The 15,803-nt window shown below is 53.9% G+C and overlaps 7 non-coding genes across 7 annotated transcripts; all 7 read left to right on the top strand.

The window, feature by feature from the left end:
- Positions 1-663: 663 nt before the first annotated feature.
- On the top strand, positions 664-756 carry LOC127214001 (small nucleolar RNA SNORD116). Its single transcript, XR_007833725.1, has one exon. It is a non-coding gene; the product is annotated as a small nucleolar RNA SNORD116 (small nucleolar RNA).
- Positions 757-3,145: 2,389 nt separating this feature from the next.
- Positions 3,146-3,238, top strand: LOC127213999 (small nucleolar RNA SNORD116). The gene has a single exon (XR_007833724.1). It is a non-coding gene; the product is annotated as a small nucleolar RNA SNORD116 (small nucleolar RNA).
- A 2,389-nt stretch (positions 3,239-5,627) lies between these two features.
- On the top strand, positions 5,628-5,720 carry LOC127213998 (small nucleolar RNA SNORD116). Its single transcript, XR_007833723.1, has one exon. It is a non-coding gene; the product is annotated as a small nucleolar RNA SNORD116 (small nucleolar RNA).
- Positions 5,721-8,109: 2,389 nt separating this feature from the next.
- On the top strand, positions 8,110-8,202 carry LOC127213997 (small nucleolar RNA SNORD116). The gene has a single exon (XR_007833722.1). It is a non-coding gene; the product is annotated as a small nucleolar RNA SNORD116 (small nucleolar RNA).
- Positions 8,203-10,591: 2,389 nt separating this feature from the next.
- On the top strand, positions 10,592-10,684 carry LOC127213996 (small nucleolar RNA SNORD116). The gene has a single exon (XR_007833721.1). It is a non-coding gene; the product is annotated as a small nucleolar RNA SNORD116 (small nucleolar RNA).
- Positions 10,685-13,073: 2,389 nt separating this feature from the next.
- LOC127213995 (small nucleolar RNA SNORD116) lies at positions 13,074-13,166 on the top strand. Its single transcript, XR_007833720.1, has one exon. It is a non-coding gene; the product is annotated as a small nucleolar RNA SNORD116 (small nucleolar RNA).
- A 2,389-nt stretch (positions 13,167-15,555) lies between these two features.
- Positions 15,556-15,648, top strand: LOC127213994 (small nucleolar RNA SNORD116). Its single transcript, XR_007833719.1, has one exon. It is a non-coding gene; the product is annotated as a small nucleolar RNA SNORD116 (small nucleolar RNA).
- Positions 15,649-15,803: the final 155 nt, after the last annotated feature.

Raw genomic sequence — 15,803 nt, 5'->3', positions numbered from 1 at the left:
GCATACTACACAGATGGGCAACGACCCTCTTAAAGGCCAAGGAGGTCAAATGGACAAGGGCAAGCTCTTATCCCCTGGGACGAAATCATCCACAGTGTGGCAAAAATATGCTGGAATTTGGGCAGAGCAGGTGTGGTGAGAGCGCAGACGTGATCTGATCATCCCACGGAGACCAGGCAGGCCAACCCCTTCCAGTCAAAGATGCGGAGTTCCCAGTGTAACGGTGGCGTGTGCTTTTATGTGTTCACAGGGAGTGTCCCATTCTGTGTCCTGCGTGGCCGGAGTGCCTAAGAGGATCCCCAACATCATTTTGCCAGAGCTGGAGGCTCCCGCCTGAGCCTCCAGTGAAGTTGCTCGGTATTCGTGACAGTCCGCAGAAGGCCAGAAGAAGAAGGTAAGCCACAAAAGACGTGCCCCATCGGCTCAGGATTCTAGGGCTTTGGTGGTGCTGCGAGGACTGGCCACGGGTGCACCCTGGCCTGCTCATACACATAGCAGATTGAGGCCTCGATTTCCTGCCCCCTTGCCCTCAGGGGTCCATGGCAGTGTGTTCCCAATCCCAGGCCGGGTCCCCTGTTGATATGTCTCGCACCCCACCAACACCCGTGAAGTCCATGCCTGTCAGTGCTGAATAGCTCTGTGCAAGGGCACTGCAGAGTGCTTGGATCGATGATGATTCCCAAAAAACATTCCTTGGAAAAGCTGAACAAAATGAGTGAAAACTCAATAACGCCTCTCTCATCGGGACTGAGGTCCGGCACCTTGGGTCACCCAAGTGCTCCGGGAGACAGACACAGGCTCGGGAACCACTCAACTGCTCCTGCCCTCCTCCAGCAGAAGACACAATCCCTGCCCTTGGGCTGGTCCTTTGCCCCTCTCTGCTCACAACCGCGGTCGGGTCGTGGTGAAGACAGAAGGGTTGGCACTTGCTGGCAATCAATCCTCCCTTGCCCTTGTTGACTTGACATCCTGAGAGGCAGTAGGGATGTCGGCCAGCTCCATGCAGAGGCCCTCAGCTCGATTGCCTACTGTGATACTGGAGCAGGAAGAGCAGGGTCCGCACTCCGTGGGCCTGCCCAGAGTGGCCTGCAAGCCCGTGCTGTTTGGTTCAGATGCCTTCAAGTGCGTTGTAGCCCTGCGCCGGGGCTGCTGAGAGACACTGAGATGAGCAGGGCCGGGTACTGTGAGCCCGCGGCCATAGTTCTTACTGCGTTGAAGGCAGGAATCTGTCAGGGAGCTGAAGGAAGATGGTCAGGGTTTGAGTGCTGGCATGCCTACAATGTAGTCAGGGCTCATGAACCACTTGAGAGTAGATCCAAAGCTGTGAGTGGGATGAATGCCACGGGAGATTGATACCAGCCTGGGCATCCTGAGTGGGGCAATCGGAAAGGCGCTAAGTGACACGGGAGGGATTGCTCTCCCTGAAGGAAGTTTAGGCATTGGCCTGGATACAAAAGGCAAGGTGGATTCGTTCGTTGGGATGGACCTTCCCTTGGATAATGAGTTTACACTTGTGGCCCTCCCCGCGGAGGGCAAACAGTGCATAGGATGTCCTCTGACTTCCAAGGTGCTAGAGGGCCTCAGAGGCCTCCAGGCAAGGTTAATGCATGTCTAGTCAGGTATCGTGTTCTGTGCTATTCAGCAGTGTGCCATTGCTCGCAGAGGCCCTGTGTGTTGGACGTCTCGGGACCCTATCTGACGAATGGCCTTTGGGTTTGGGCCTGCGGTTTAAGAGTGGGCCAAACTTCTTTTCACGTGTTGGACCAATTCTCCAAAGCAATTTTGGCATGCTAGGTTCCATATGTGGACATTTGAACCCTTGAAGTTGCACCGTGTCTTGGGAGATTCCAGTCCCACCTAGAGTCATCATGCTGAGGCCCACAATACAGGACGTACATATGTAGGTTCCCCAGTTGCAGACCTATTTCATGGACTCTAGAACATTGTGTCACACCTGAAGTCTGATTGTGGTATCCTGCTAGGCATCCAGAGAGACACCCATCATTCAGGAAAATGAAGTATTAAGACACAGAGAAGGAGACAGAGCAAAATAGAGACGAGACAGAGACAAGAGACAGAGAAATAGACTAAGGACCTATGTTTGGGTGTCCTAGAGAGTCTGCCGTCTATGGTTGTGTAGGCCTAAGAGGACTTTTAATAGTGGAATGAACTTATGCCCCTCAGGTCATTGGCAGGACAGACAGATGGTTTCCCTTGGAAGGAAAATATGGGTGGGTATGTAGATGCCCACCTGGGTGAGAAAGGTGTCTCCTGAAAGGAGGAGGAAGGGGAGTCATGGTGTGGCGAAGGCTCAGTGCGGCCATGGACGTGGAGACAGCGAGGTGAGGTTGCACTTGTCGGTATTTGCAGCGGATAGTGCTTCAGGGATGAGGTTTTCAGTAGTGGACCACGGCTATTCCTTGAAGATTGTGCTTTCTGTTCTGGGCGTACGTGGCTGTCCTGTCAATCCAGAATTTTAGTGGCATACTACACAGATGGGCAACGATCCCCTTAAAGGCCAAGGAGGTCAAATGGACAAGGGCAAGCTCTTATCCCCTGGGACGAAATCATCCACAGTGTGGCAAAAATATGCTGGAATTTGGGCAGAGCAGGTGTGGTGAGAGAGCAGACGTGATCTGATCATCCCACGGAGACCAGGCAGGCCAACCCCTTCCAGTCAAAGATGCGGAGTTCCCAGTGTAACGGTGGCGTGTGCTTTTATGTGTTCACAGGGAGTGTCCCATTCTGTGTCCTGCGTGGCCGGAGTGCCTAAGAGGATCCCCAACATCATTTTGCCAGAGCTGGAGGCTCCCGCCTGAGCCTCCAGTGAAGTTGCTCGGTATTCGTGACAGTCCGCAGAAGGCCAGAAGAAGAAGGTAAGCCACAAAAGACGTGCCCCATCGGCTCAGGATTCTAGGGCTTTGGTGGTGCTGCGAGGACTGGCCACGGGTGCACCCTGGCCTGCCCGTACACATAGCAGATTGAGGCCTCGATTTCCTGCCCCCTTGCCCTCAGGGGTCCATGGCAGTGTGTTCCCAATCCCAGGCCGGGTCCCCTGTTGATATGTCTCGCACCCCACCAACACCCGTGAAGTCCATGCCTGTCAGTGCTGAATAGCTCTGTGCAAGGGCACTGCAGAGTGCTTGGATCGATGATGATTCCCAAAAAACATTCCTTGGAAAAGCTGAACAAAATGAGTGAAAACTCAATAACGCCTCTCTCATCGGGACTGAGGTCCGGCACCTTGGGTCACCCAAGTGCTCCGGGAGACAGACACAGGCTCGGGAACCACTCAACTGCTCCTGCCCTCCTCCAGCAGAAGACACAATCCCTGCCCTTGGGCTGGTCCTTTGCCCCTCTCTGCTCACAACCGCGGTCGGGTCGTGGTGAAGACAGAAGGGTTGGCACTTGCTGGCAATCAATCCTCCCTTGCCCTTGTTGACTTGACATCCTGAGAGGCAGTAGGGATGTCGGCCAGCTCCATGCAGAGGCCCTCAGCTCGATTGCCTACTGTGATACTGGAGCAGGAAGAGCAGGGTCCGCACTCCGTGGGCCTGCCCAGAGTGGCCTGCAAGCCCGTGCTGTTTGGTTCAGATGCCTTCAAGTGCGTTGTAGCCCTGCGCCGGGGCTGCTGAGAGACACTGAGATGAGCAGGGCCGGGTACTGTGAGCCCGCGGCCATAGTTCTTACTGCGTTGAAGGCAGGAATCTGTCAGGGAGCTGAAGGAAGATGGTCAGGGTTTGAGTGCTGGCATGCCTACAATGTAGTCAGGGCTCATGAACCACTTGAGAGTAGATCCAAAGCTGTGAGTGGGATGAATGCCACGGGAGATTGATACCAGCCTGGGCATCCTGAGTGGGGCAATCGGAAAGGCGCTAAGTGACACGGGAGGGATTGCTCTCCCTGAAGGAAGTTTAGGCATTGGCCTGGATACAAAAGGCAAGGTGGATTCGTTCGTTGGGATGGACCTTCCCTTGGATAATGAGTTTACACTTGTGGCCCTCCCCGCGGAGGGCAAACAGTGCATAGGATGTCCTCTGACTTCCAAGGTGCTAGAGGGCCTCAGAGGCCTCCAGGCAAGGTTAATGCATGTCTAGTCAGGTATCGTGTTCTGTGCTATTCAGCAGTGTGCCATTGCTCGCAGAGGCCCTGTGTGTTGGACGTCTCGGGACCCTATCTGACGAATGGCCTTTGGGTTTGGGCCTGCGGTTTAAGAGTGGGCCAAACTTCTTTTCACGTGTTGGACCAATTCTCCAAAGCAATTTTGGCATGCTAGGTTCCATATGTGGACATTTGAACCCTTGAAGTTGCACCGTGTCTTGGGAGATTCCAGTCCCACCTAGAGTCATCATGCTGAGGCCCACAATACAGGACGTACATATGTAGGTTCCCCAGTTGCAGACCTATTTCATGGACTCTAGAACATTGTGTCACACCTGAAGTCTGATTGTGGTATCCTGCTAGGCATCCAGAGAGACACCCATCATTCAGGAAAATGAAGTATTAAGACACAGAGAAGGAGACAGAGCAAAATAGAGACGAGACAGAGACAAGAGACAGAGAAATAGACTAAGGACCTATGTTTGGGTGTCCTAGAGAGTCTGCCGTCTATGGTTGTGTAGGCCTAAGAGGACTTTTAATAGTGGAATGAACTTATGCCCCTCAGGTCATTGGCAGGACAGACAGATGGTTTCCCTTGGAAGGAAAATATGGGTGGGTATGTAGATGCCCACCTGGGTGAGAAAGGTGTCTCCTGAAAGGAGGAGGAAGGGGAGTCATGGTGTGGCGAAGGCTCAGTGCGGCCATGGACGTGGAGACAGCGAGGTGAGGTTGCACTTGTCGGTATTTGCAGCGGATAGTGCTTCAGGGATGAGGTTTTCAGTAGTGGACCACGGCTATTCCTTGAAGATTGTGCTTTCTGTTCTGGGCGTACGTGGCTGTCCTGTCAATCCAGAATTTTAGTGGCATACTACACAGATGGGCAACGACCCTCTTAAAGGCCAAGGAGGTCAAATGGACAAGGGCAAGCTCTTATCCCCTGGGACGAAATCATCCACAGTGTGGCAAAAATATGCTGGAATTTGGGCAGAGCAGGTGTGGTGAGAGCGCAGACGTGATCTGATCATCCCACGGAGACCAGGCAGGCCAACCCCTTCCAGTCAAAGATGCGGAGTTCCCAGTGTAACGGTGGCGTGTGCTTTTATGTGTTCACAGGGAGTGTCCCATTCTGTGTCCTGCGTGGCCGGAGTGCCTAAGAGGATCCCCAACATCATTTTGCCAGAGCTGGAGGCTCCCGCCTGAGCCTCCAGTGAAGTTGCTCGGTATTCGTGACAGTCCGCAGAAGGCCAGAAGAAGAAGGTAAGCCACAAAAGACGTGCCCCATCGGCTCAGGATTCTAGGGCTTTGGTGGTGCTGCGAGGACTGGCCACGGGTGCACCCTGGCCTGCCCGTACACATAGCAGATTGAGGCCTCGATTTCCTGCCCCCTTGCCCTCAGGGGTCCATGGCAGTGTGTTCCCAATCCCAGGCCGGGTCCCCTGTTGATATGTCTCGCACCCCACCAACACCCGTGAAGTCCATGCCTGTCAGTGCTGAATAGCTCTGTGCAAGGGCACTGCAGAGTGCTTGGATCGATGATGATTCCCAAAAAACATTCCTTGGAAAAGCTGAACAAAATGAGTGAAAACTCAATAACGCCTCTCTCATCGGGACTGAGGTCCGGCACCTTGGGTCACCCAAGTGCTCCGGGAGACAGACACAGGCTCGGGAACCACTCAACTGCTCCTGCCCTCCTCCAGCAGAAGACACAATCCCTGCCCTTGGGCTGGTCCTTTGCCCCTCTCTGCTCACAACCGCGGTCGGGTCGTGGTGAAGACAGAAGGGTTGGCACTTGCTGGCAATCAATCCTCCCTTGCCCTTGTTGACTTGACATCCTGAGAGGCAGTAGGGATGTCGGCCAGCTCCATGCAGAGGCCCTCAGCTCGATTGCCTACTGTGATACTGGAGCAGGAAGAGCAGGGTCCGCACTCCGTGGGCCTGCCCAGAGTGGCCTGCAAGCCCGTGCTGTTTGGTTCAGATGCCTTCAAGTGCGTTGTAGCCCTGCGCCGGGGCTGCTGAGAGACACTGAGATGAGCAGGGCCGGGTACTGTGAGCCCGCGGCCATAGTTCTTACTGCGTTGAAGGCAGGAATCTGTCAGGGAGCTGAAGGAAGATGGTCAGGGTTTGAGTGCTGGCATGCCTACAATGTAGTCAGGGCTCATGAACCACTTGAGAGTAGATCCAAAGCTGTGAGTGGGATGAATGCCACGGGAGATTGATACCAGCCTGGGCATCCTGAGTGGGGCAATCGGAAAGGCGCTAAGTGACACGGGAGGGATTGCTCTCCCTGAAGGAAGTTTAGGCATTGGCCTGGATACAAAAGGCAAGGTGGATTCGTTCGTTGGGATGGCCCTTCCCTTGGATAATGAGTTTACACTTGTGGCCCTCCCCGCGGAGGGCAAACAGTGCATAGGATGTCCTCTGACTTCCAAGGTGCTAGAGGGCCTCAGAGGCCTCCAGGCAAGGTTAATGCATGTCTAGTCAGGTATCGTGTTCTGTGCTATTCAGCAGTGTGCCATTGCTCGCAGAGGCCCTGTGTGTTGGACGTCTCGGGACCCTATCTGACGAATGGCCTTTGGGTTTGGGCCTGCGGTTTAAGAGTGGGCCAAACTTCTTTTCACGTGTTGGACCAATTCTCCAAAGCAATTTTGGCATGCTAGGTTCCATATGTGGACATTTGAACCCTTGAAGTTGCACCGTGTCTTGGGAGATTCCAGTCCCACCTAGAGTCATCATGCTGAGGCCCACAATACAGGACGTACATATGTAGGTTCCCCAGTTGCAGACCTATTTCATGGACTCTAGAACATTGTGTCACACCTGAAGTCTGATTGTGGTATCCTGCTAGGCATCCAGAGAGACACCCATCATTCAGGAAAATGAAGTATTAAGACACAGAGAAGGAGACAGAGCAAAATAGAGACGAGACAGAGACAAGAGACAGAGAAATAGACTAAGGACCTATGTTTGGGTGTCCTAGAGAGTCTGCCGTCTATGGTTGTGTAGGCCTAAGAGGACTTTTAATAGTGGAATGAACTTATGCCCCTCAGGTCATTGGCAGGACAGACAGATGGTTTCCCTTGGAAGGAAAATATGGGTGGGTATGTAGATGCCCACCTGGGTGAGAAAGGTGTCTCCTGAAAGGAGGAGGAAGGGGAGTCATGGTGTGGCGAAGGCTCAGTGCGGCCATGGACGTGGAGACAGCGAGGTGAGGTTGCACTTGTCGGTATTTGCAGCGGATAGTGCTTCAGGGATGAGGTTTTCAGTAGTGGACCACGGCTATTCCTTGAAGATTGTGCTTTCTGTTCTGGGCGTACGTGGCTGTCCTGTCAATCCAGAATTTTAGTGGCATACTACACAGATGGGCAACGATCCCCTTAAAGGCCAAGGAGGTCAAATGGACAAGGGCAAGCTCTTATCCCCTGGGACGAAATCATCCACAGTGTGGCAAAAATATGCTGGAATTTGGGCAGAGCAGGTGTGGTGAGAGAGCAGACGTGATCTGATCATCCCACGGAGACCAGGCAGGCCAACCCCTTCCAGTCAAAGATGCGGAGTTCCCAGTGTAACGGTGGCGTGTGCTTTTATGTGTTCACAGGGAGTGTCCCATTCTGTGTCCTGCGTGGCCGGAGTGCCTAAGAGGATCCCCAACATCATTTTGCCAGAGCTGGAGGCTCCCGCCTGAGCCTCCAGTGAAGTTGCTCGGTATTCGTGACAGTCCGCAGAAGGCCAGAAGAAGAAGGTAAGCCACAAAAGACGTGCCCCATCGGCTCAGGATTCTAGGGCTTTGGTGGTGCTGCGAGGACTGGCCACGGGTGCACCCTGGCCTGCCCGTACACATAGCAGATTGAGGCCTCGATTTCCTGCCCCCTTGCCCTCAGGGGTCCATGGCAGTGTGTTCCCAATCCCAGGCCGGGTCCCCTGTTGATATGTCTCGCACCCCACCAACACCCGTGAAGTCCATGCCTGTCAGTGCTGAATAGCTCTGTGCAAGGGCACTGCAGAGTGCTTGGATCGATGATGATTCCCAAAAAACATTCCTTGGAAAAGCTGAACAAAATGAGTGAAAACTCAATAACGCCTCTCTCATCGGGACTGAGGTCCGGCACCTTGGGTCACCCAAGTGCTCCGGGAGACAGACACAGGCTCGGGAACCACTCAACTGCTCCTGCCCTCCTCCAGCAGAAGACACAATCCCTGCCCTTGGGCTGGTCCTTTGCCCCTCTCTGCTCACAACCGCGGTCGGGTCGTGGTGAAGACAGAAGGGTTGGCACTTGCTGGCAATCAATCCTCCCTTGCCCTTGTTGACTTGACATCCTGAGAGGCAGTAGGGATGTCGGCCAGCTCCATGCAGAGGCCCTCAGCTCGATTGCCTACTGTGATACTGGAGCAGGAAGAGCAGGGTCCGCACTCCGTGGGCCTGCCCAGAGTGGCCTGCAAGCCCGTGCTGTTTGGTTCAGATGCCTTCAAGTGCGTTGTAGCCCTGCGCCGGGGCTGCTGAGAGACACTGAGATGAGCAGGGCCGGGTACTGTGAGCCCGCGGCCATAGTTCTTACTGCGTTGAAGGCAGGAATCTGTCAGGGAGCTGAAGGAAGATGGTCAGGGTTTGAGTGCTGGCATGCCTACAATGTAGTCAGGGCTCATGAACCACTTGAGAGTAGATCCAAAGCTGTGAGTGGGATGAATGCCACGGGAGATTGATACCAGCCTGGGCATCCTGAGTGGGGCAATCGGAAAGGCGCTAAGTGACACGGGAGGGATTGCTCTCCCTGAAGGAAGTTTAGGCATTGGCCTGGATACAAAAGGCAAGGTGGATTCGTTCGTTGGGATGGACCTTCCCTTGGATAATGAGTTTACACTTGTGGCCCTCCCCGCGGAGGGCAAACAGTGCATAGGATGTCCTCTGACTTCCAAGGTGCTAGAGGGCCTCAGAGGCCTCCAGGCAAGGTTAATGCATGTCTAGTCAGGTATCGTGTTCTGTGCTATTCAGCAGTGTGCCATTGCTCGCAGAGGCCCTGTGTGTTGGACGTCTCGGGACCCTATCTGACGAATGGCCTTTGGGTTTGGGCCTGCGGTTTAAGAGTGGGCCAAACTTCTTTTCACGTGTTGGACCAATTCTCCAAAGCAATTTTGGCATGCTAGGTTCCATATGTGGACATTTGAACCCTTGAAGTTGCACCGTGTCTTGGGAGATTCCAGTCCCACCTAGAGTCATCATGCTGAGGCCCACAATACAGGACGTACATATGTAGGTTCCCCAGTTGCAGACCTATTTCATGGACTCTAGAACATTGTGTCACACCTGAAGTCTGATTGTGGTATCCTGCTAGGCATCCAGAGAGACACCCATCATTCAGGAAAATGAAGTATTAAGACACAGAGAAGGAGACAGAGCAAAATAGAGACGAGACAGAGACAAGAGACAGAGAAATAGACTAAGGACCTATGTTTGGGTGTCCTAGAGAGTCTGCCGTCTATGGTTGTGTAGGCCTAAGAGGACTTTTAATAGTGGAATGAACTTATGCCCCTCAGGTCATTGGCAGGACAGACAGATGGTTTCCCTTGGAAGGAAAATATGGGTGGGTATGTAGATGCCCACCTGGGTGAGAAAGGTGTCTCCTGAAAGGAGGAGGAAGGGGAGTCATGGTGTGGCGAAGGCTCAGTGCGGCCATGGACGTGGAGACAGCGAGGTGAGGTTGCACTTGTCGGTATTTGCAGCGGATAGTGCTTCAGGGATGAGGTTTTCAGTAGTGGACCACGGCTATTCCTTGAAGATTGTGCTTTCTGTTCTGGGCGTACGTGGCTGTCCTGTCAATCCAGAATTTTAGTGGCATACTACACAGATGGGCAACGATCCCCTTAAAGGCCAAGGAGGTCAAATGGACAAGGGCAAGCTCTTATCCCCTGGGACGAAATCATCCACAGTGTGGCAAAAATATGCTGGAATTTGGGCAGAGCAGGTGTGGTGAGAGAGCAGACGTGATCTGATCATCCCACGGAGACCAGGCAGGCCAACCCCTTCCAGTCAAAGATGCGGAGTTCCCAGTGTAACGGTGGCGTGTGCTTTTATGTGTTCACAGGGAGTGTCCCATTCTGTGTCCTGCGTGGCCGGAGTGCCTAAGAGGATCCCCAACATCATTTTGCCAGAGCTGGAGGCTCCCGCCTGAGCCTCCAGTGAAGTTGCTCGGTATTCGTGACAGTCCGCAGAAGGCCAGAAGAAGAAGGTAAGCCACAAAAGACGTGCCCCATCGGCTCAGGATTCTAGGGCTTTGGTGGTGCTGCGAGGACTGGCCACGGGTGCACCCTGGCCTGCCCGTACACATAGCAGATTGAGGCCTCGATTTCCTGCCCCCTTGCCCTCAGGGGTCCATGGCAGTGTGTTCCCAATCCCAGGCCGGGTCCCCTGTTGATATGTCTCGCACCCCACCAACACCCGTGAAGTCCATGCCTGTCAGTGCTGAATAGCTCTGTGCAAGGGCACTGCAGAGTGCTTGGATCGATGATGATTCCCAAAAAACATTCCTTGGAAAAGCTGAACAAAATGAGTGAAAACTCAATAACGCCTCTCTCATCGGGACTGAGGTCCGGCACCTTGGGTCACCCAAGTGCTCCGGGAGACAGACACAGGCTCGGGAACCACTCAACTGCTCCTGCCCTCCTCCAGCAGAAGACACAATCCCTGCCCTTGGGCTGGTCCTTTGCCCCTCTCTGCTCACAACCGCGGTCGGGTCGTGGTGAAGACAGAAGGGTTGGCACTTGCTGGCAATCAATCCTCCCTTGCCCTTGTTGACTTGACATCCTGAGAGGCAGTAGGGATGTCGGCCAGCTCCATGCAGAGGCCCTCAGCTCGATTGCCTACTGTGATACTGGAGCAGGAAGAGCAGGGTCCGCACTCCGTGGGCCTGCCCAGAGTGGCCTGCAAGCCCGTGCTGTTTGGTTCAGATGCCTTCAAGTGCGTTGTAGCCCTGCGCCGGGGCTGCTGAGAGACACTGAGATGAGCAGGGCCGGGTACTGTGAGCCCGCGGCCATAGTTCTTACTGCGTTGAAGGCAGGAATCTGTCAGGGAGCTGAAGGAAGATGGTCAGGGTTTGAGTGCTGGCATGCCTACAATGTAGTCAGGGCTCATGAACCACTTGAGAGTAGATCCAAAGCTGTGAGTGGGATGAATGCCACGGGAGATTGATACCAGCCTGGGCATCCTGAGTGGGGCAATCGGAAAGGCGCTAAGTGACACGGGAGGGATTGCTCTCCCTGAAGGAAGTTTAGGCATTGGCCTGGATACAAAAGGCAAGGTGGATTCGTTCGTTGGGATGGACCTTCCCTTGGATAATGAGTTTACACTTGTGGCCCTCCCCGCGGAGGGCAAACAGTGCATAGGATGTCCTCTGACTTCCAAGGTGCTAGAGGGCCTCAGAGGCCTCCAGGCAAGGTTAATGCATGTCTAGTCAGGTATCGTGTTCTGTGCTATTCAGCAGTGTGCCATTGCTCGCAGAGGCCCTGTGTGTTGGACGTCTCGGGACCCTATCTGACGAATGGCCTTTGGGTTTGGGCCTGCGGTTTAAGAGTGGGCCAAACTTCTTTTCACGTGTTGGACCAATTCTCCAAAGCAATTTTGGCATGCTAGGTTCCATATGTGGACATTTGAACCCTTGAAGTTGCACCGTGTCTTGGGAGATTCCAGTCCCACCTAGAGTCATCATGCTGAGGCCCACAATACAGGACGTACATATGTAGGTTCCCCAGTTGCAGACCTATTTCATGGACTCTAGAACATTGTGTCACACCTGAAGTCTGATTGTGGTATCCTGCTAGGCATCCAGAGAGACACCCATCATTCAGGAAAATGAAGTATTAAGACACAGAGAAGGAGACAGAGCAAAATAGAGACGAGACAGAGACAAGAGACAGAGAAATAGACTAAGGACCTATGTTTGGGTGTCCTAGAGAGTCTGCCGTCTATGGTTGTGTAGGCCTAAGAGGACTTTTAATAGTGGAATGAACTTATGCCCCTCAGGTCATTGGCAGGACAGACAGATGGTTTCCCTTGGAAGGAAAATATGGGTGGGTATGTAGATGCCCACCTGGGTGAGAAAGGTGTCTCCTGAAAGGAGGAGGAAGGGGAGTCATGGTGTGGCGAAGGCTCAGTGCGGCCATGGACGTGGAGACAGCGAGGTGAGGTTGCACTTGTCGGTATTTGCAGCGGATAGTGCTTCAGGGATGAGGTTTTCAGTAGTGGACCACGGCTATTCCTTGAAGATTGTGCTTTCTGTTCTGGGCGTACGTGGCTGTCCTGTCAATCCAGAATTTTAGTGGCATACTACACAGATGGGCAACGATCCCCTTAAAGGCCAAGGAGGTCAAATGGACAAGGGCAAGCTCTTATCCCCTGGGACGAAATCATCCACAGTGTGGCAAAAATATGCTGGAATTTGGGCAGAGCAGGTGTGGTGAGAGCGCAGACGTGATCTGATCATCCCACGGAGACCAGGCAGGCCAACCCCTTCCAGTCAAAGATGCGGAGTTCCCAGTGTAACGGTGGCGTGTGCTTTTATGTGTTCACAGGGAGTGTCCCATTCTGTGTCCTGCGTGGCCGGAGTGCCTAAGAGGATCCCCAACATCATTTTGCCAGAGCTGGAGGCTCCCGCCTGAGCCTCCAGTGAAGTTGCTCGGTATTCGTGACAGTCCGCAGAAGGCCAGAAGAAGAAGGTAAGCCACAAAAGACATGCCCCATCGGCTCAGGATTCTAGGGCTTTGGTGGTGCTGCGAGGACTGGCCACGGGTGCACCCTGGCCTGCCCGTACACATAGCAGATTGAGGCCTCGATTTCCTGCCCCCTTGCCCTCAGGGGTCCATGGCAGTGTGTTCCCAATCCCAGGCCGGGTCCCCTGTTGATATGTCTCGCACCCCACCAACACCCGTGAAGTCCATGCCTGTCAGTGCTGAATAGCTCTGTGCAAGGGCACTGCAGAGTGCTTGGATCGATGATGATTCCCAAAAAACATTCCTTGGAAAAGCTGAACAAAATGAGTGAAAACTCAATAACGCCTCTCTCATCGGGACTGAGGTCCGGCACCTTGGGTCACCCAAGTGCTCCGGGAGACAGACACAGGCTCGGGAACCACTCAACTGCTCCTGCCCTCCTCCAGCAGAAGACACAATCCCTGCCCTTGGGCTGGTCCTTTGCCCCTCTCTGCTCACAACCGCGGTCGGGTCGTGGTGAAGACAGAAGGGTTGGCACTTGCTGGCAATCAATCCTCCCTTGCCCTTGTTGACTTGACATCCTGAGAGGCAGTAGGGATGTCGGCCAGCTCCATGCAGAGGCCCTCAGCTCGATTGCCTACTGTGATACTGGAGCAGGAAGAGCAGGGTCCGCACTCCGTGGGCCTGCCCAGAGTGGCCTGCAAGCCCGTGCTGTTTGGTTCAGATGCCTTCAAGTGCGTTGTAGCCCTGCGCCGGGGCTGCTGAGAGACACTGAGATGAGCAGGGCCGGGTACTGTGAGCCCGCGGCCATAGTTCTTACTGCGTTGAAGGCAGGAATCTGTCAGGGAGCTGAAGGAAGATGGTCAGGGTTTGAGTGCTGGCATGCCTACAATGTAGTCAGGGCTCATGAACCACTTGAGAGTAGATCCAAAGCTGTGAGTGGGATGAATGCCACGGGAGATTGATACCAGCCTGGGCATCCTGAGTGGGGCAATCGGAAAGGCGCTAAGTGACACGGGAGGGATTGCTCTCCCTGAAGGAAGTTTAGGCATTGGCCTGGATACAAAAGGCAAGGTGGATTCGTTCGTTGGGATGGCCCTTCCCTTGGATAATGAGTTTACACTTGTGGCCCTCCCCGCGGAGGGCAAACAGTGCATAGGATGTCCTCTGACTTCCAAGGTGCTAGAGGGCCTCAGAGGCCTCCAGGCAAGGTTAATGCATGTCTAGTCAGGTATCGTGTTCTGTGCTATTCAGCAGTGTGCCATTGCTCGCAGAGGCCCTGTGTGTTGGACGTCTCGGGACCCTATCTGACGAATGGCCTTTGGGTTTGGGCCTGCGGTTTAAGAGTGGGCCAAACTTCTTTTCACGTGTTGGACCAATTCTCCAAAGCAATTTTGGCATGCTAGGTTCCATATGTGGACATTTGAACCCTTGAAGTTGCACCGTGTCTTGGGAGATTCCAGTCCCACCTAGAGTCATCATGCTGAGGCCCACAATACAGGACGTACATATGCAGGTTCCCCAGTTGCAGACCTATTTCATGGACTCTAGAACATTGTGTCACACCTGAAGTCTGATTGTGGTATCCTGCTAGGCATCCAGAGAGACACCCATCATTCAGGAAAATGAAGTATTAAGACACAGAGAAGGAGACAGAGCAAAATAGAGACGAGACAGAGACAAGAGACAGAGAAATAGACTAAGGACCTATGTTTGGGTGTCCTAGAGAGTCTGCCGTCTATGGTTGTGTAGGCCTAAGAGGACTTTTAATAGTGGAATGAACTTATGCCCCTCAGGTCATTGGCAGGACAGACAGATGGTTTCCCTTGGAAGGAAAATATGGGTGGGTATGTAGATGCCCACCTGGGTGAGAAAGGTGTCTCCTGAAAGGAGGAGGAAGGGGAGTCATGGTGTGGCGAAGGCTCAGTGCGGCCATGGACGTGGAGACAGCGAGGTGAGGTTGCACTTGTCGGTATTTGCAGCGGATAGTGCTTCAGGGATGAGGTTTTCAGTAGTGGACCACGGCTATTCCTTGAAGATTGTGCTTTCTGTTCTGGGCGTACGTGGCTGTCCTGTCAATCCAGAATTTTAGTGGCATACTACACAGATGGGCAACGATCCCCTTAAAGGCCAAGGAGGTCAAATGGACAAGGGCAAGCTCTTATCCCCTGGGACGAAATCATCCACAGTGTGGCAAAAATATGCTGGAATTTGGGCAGAGCAGGTGTGGTGAGAGCGCAGACGTGATCTGATCATCCCACGGAGACCAGGCAGGCCAACCCCTTCCAGTCAAAGATGCGGAGTTCCCAGTGTAACGGTGGCGTGTGCTTTTATGTGTTCACAGGGAGTGTCCCATTCTGTGTCCTGCGTGGCCGGAGTGCCTAAGAGGATCCCCAACATCATTTTGCCAGAGCTGGAGGCTCCCGCCTGAGCCTCCAGTGAAGTTGCTCGGTATTCGTGACAGTCCGCAGAAGGCCAGAAGAAGAAGGTAAGCCACAAAAGACATGCCCCATCGGCTCAGGATTCTAGGGCTTTGGTGGTGCTGCGAGGACTGGCCACGGGTGCACCCTGGCCTGCCCGTACACATAGCAGATTGAGGCCTCGATTTCCTGCCCCCTTGCCCTCAGGGGTCCATGGCAGTGTGTTCCCAATCCCAGGCCGGGTCCCCTGTTGATATGTCTCGCACCCCACCAACACCCGTGAAGTCCATGCCTGTCAGTGCTGAATAGCTCTGTGCAAGGGCACTGCAGAGTGCTTGGATCGATGATGATTCCCAAAAAACATTCCTTGGAAAAGCTGAACAAAATGAGTGAAAACTCAATAACGCCTCTCTCATCGGGACTGAGGTCCGGCACCTTGGGTCACCCAAGTGCTCCGGGAGACAGACACAGGCTCGGGAACCACTCAACTGCTCCTGCCCTCCTCCAGCAGAAGACACAATCCCTGCCCTTGGGCTGGTCCTTTGCCCCTCTCTGCTCACAACCGCGGTCGGGTCGTGGTGAAGA

The sequence above is a fragment of the Phodopus roborovskii genome, unplaced genomic scaffold (assembly GCF_943737965.1).
Source record: "Phodopus roborovskii unplaced genomic scaffold, PHOROB, whole genome shotgun sequence".
Taxonomy (NCBI): domain Eukaryota; kingdom Metazoa; phylum Chordata; class Mammalia; order Rodentia; family Cricetidae; genus Phodopus; species Phodopus roborovskii.
This window is presented reverse-complemented; position numbering and strand designations above follow the sequence as displayed.